The sequence below is a fragment of the Macrobrachium nipponense genome, chromosome 6 (genome assembly GCF_015104395.2).
Source record: "Macrobrachium nipponense isolate FS-2020 chromosome 6, ASM1510439v2, whole genome shotgun sequence".
Classification (NCBI taxonomy): Eukaryota; Metazoa; Arthropoda; class Malacostraca; order Decapoda; family Palaemonidae; genus Macrobrachium; species Macrobrachium nipponense.
In genome coordinates this window covers 136479329-136481875 of record NC_061108.1, presented here as the reverse complement: position 1 = coordinate 136481875, position 2547 = coordinate 136479329, and positions in this window count along the sequence as shown.

Below are 2547 nucleotides of genomic sequence, written 5' to 3'. Positions count from 1 at the left end.
CCTCCTCTTTCTCTCCATTCTAACAGGTAATGAAAAAGAGAGAGTTGCATCATAACATAACGTTTATTTACAGTAACAACTAAGTCGGTTAACTAAGTAATCCAGTCTCACAGAACTAACTAAAACTCATTGTCAAGTCACCCAAAAGGTCACACCTTTCCCTGGGAACTCTGTCCCACAGAAATCCAGAACCATCTGTTCAAAGATACAGAACACATTCTGGTAAGTACACACACAAGTTTAAAGACAAAGTTAATAAAATGGAAACATCTTACAAGATATCAAACAAGCCACCCCTTTGGCTAAAGTAAAGGTAACACTTACCCATTCCCAACCGGACACTAAACACTATGTCAAAAAACTCCCCCGGCGAATGCCACGGCATCTTTGCCTATGACTCGAAGCCCTCTGTCAAAATCCCTCCCATAGGCTTGGGTATGAACGCTTTTAACAGAAAGAGGCGCACACGCACATACGAACACACAGTTCGCTAGCGCCTCGCGGTTCTAGCTGCATCTAGTTTCACAAAGGCACTTTGGAAGAGTTCATAAACTGTCGTACATTGACTCGACAAACTAAGCATTTTTATCTCACGCCATCCCAGTAAAACTCATTGATCAGCTACCCTCAGGTCGTTACTCTGCCCACCTGTCCTCCACATTCCACAGGTTACAGAGAATGCACGAACAATACATTATTAATCAAAACCCTATGTCTTACAGATTGCTCGCCTCGCACCTATATGCTAGCCCCCGCCTAGCAAAATTGCTTATACAATATAAGAAAAACATTGGCCGGCTTAAATAAAATAAGAAAAAACTGCACGTCTCTGGCATTATAAAATAAAGTCTTATCACGCTTTAATCCTCCCAATAACACAAAACGCATTTTCTCTCATATTTTCTGCATTGGGATTCTTGAATATCCCTCTTCGCTTGTCTGCAAGTAGCTCAGCGAACTGTAGCAGGCTGTAGCAACGGTAGGAAGACGGAATGCCTCCCTCATCGTAGAAGACTCTCACGGCTTCTTGTAGATCCCCAAAAAACACACGCTGTAGAATTCTCTCGATCACCCATCATTGAAATACTTGTAATCACCATGGACAACATGGCAGCAACCTCTCTTCACGGCTGGTGGACGTCTTGCTGGTGTCGGTGAACTTTTGGGTTGGGCGTTAGTATGTCAGTCAAGTCTTTGGTCAATCTAATGAAAATTAACCCAACATACTACTTCTATCAAACAATGATCTCAAAAAGGTCAGAAATACTAACTGAACGTTTCCCAATAACTCCCTCAAATATGACTACTAAATGATAAGTCATTATCACAACTCTAATAAGACATCAAGTTCTCCAATTCAATTCTCCAAACTCGCACATCAGCACACACACAACTCAGAAATCACAGCAACTCCACGGAATTCTGCACTACATTTTCGAACTCGAATGTGCTCACAAGAGAAAAAAAAAGAAAAAATTCGTAACGAGCCCAAGAAAGAAAAGAATCACGTAACACCCAGACCCAAAAAATGTTCTCTCAAGTTTCTGAAAACCCACAAAATCAGTTAAAAATCTCCTACTTTTAACAGCAAAAACCCCTCTACTGCTCAATAATTAATCACAATGAGACTTAATGTCAAACTCCCATTTACGTAAACATCAACCTCGAAAAATTACACCTCCCGGTAAAATAAAATCAAATCTCCCGTCCAAAAAAAAGAAATGCTACTTAAGCTCAATCCCCAAATCATATCTCTCATAGGAAAAGGAAGAAAAATAATAAAAAAAAAATAATAATCACAAGTAGATTTCCCCAATCACAAAAATACATAATACATGTATATATGCATAACTCCCGCGTTTTCCCCAAAAAATGCTCCATGTAAAGTTATGGGAATTTGCCAGAAAGCAAACTCTCACACATGCGCTTTCGTGAAATGCTATAGCCACATTTCCAGATATTGCAAAAATTCTGATCTGTCGCCATCAGAGGAAAAGAATCAGCACAGCTCAGCACACGCTTGTCAGCAGAAAAAATCACCTGCGGACGCATGCTCAAACAACAGCACAAAATTGTCTAGTCAGACACATAAGTTTGGAAACTCATGATTCTCAAGAAAAAAAAAAGGTCTACTGACACATTTCACAGAATTAACTCCAGGATATGACTAATGTGTTCAAAAATTTGTCTCGAAGACTTATTCTCTCAACATGACTTTTCCCCAAACTTATATTTCTCCAAGAATAATACACTTGTGAACATGAAAAATGCACACACATCTCCATATGACTCGTAATGCACAGTAATGCCACTTCTCTCTAAATAGACACGAAACCAAAAAAGAGAACCACAGAAATCTTCTCTTGTCTCGAAAAAAACTCCCATAACCACAAAAAAAAGGTCACCCGCCCAAGATTAATTCCAACAGCATTATGAGACATCATATCAATAATAACGCCCTCCGGTTATAGAAATATTTCCTCCATTTGGTTAATAACCAACCCCCTTATATTATTCTCTTATTTCTCAAAGCCACATGTCAGATAG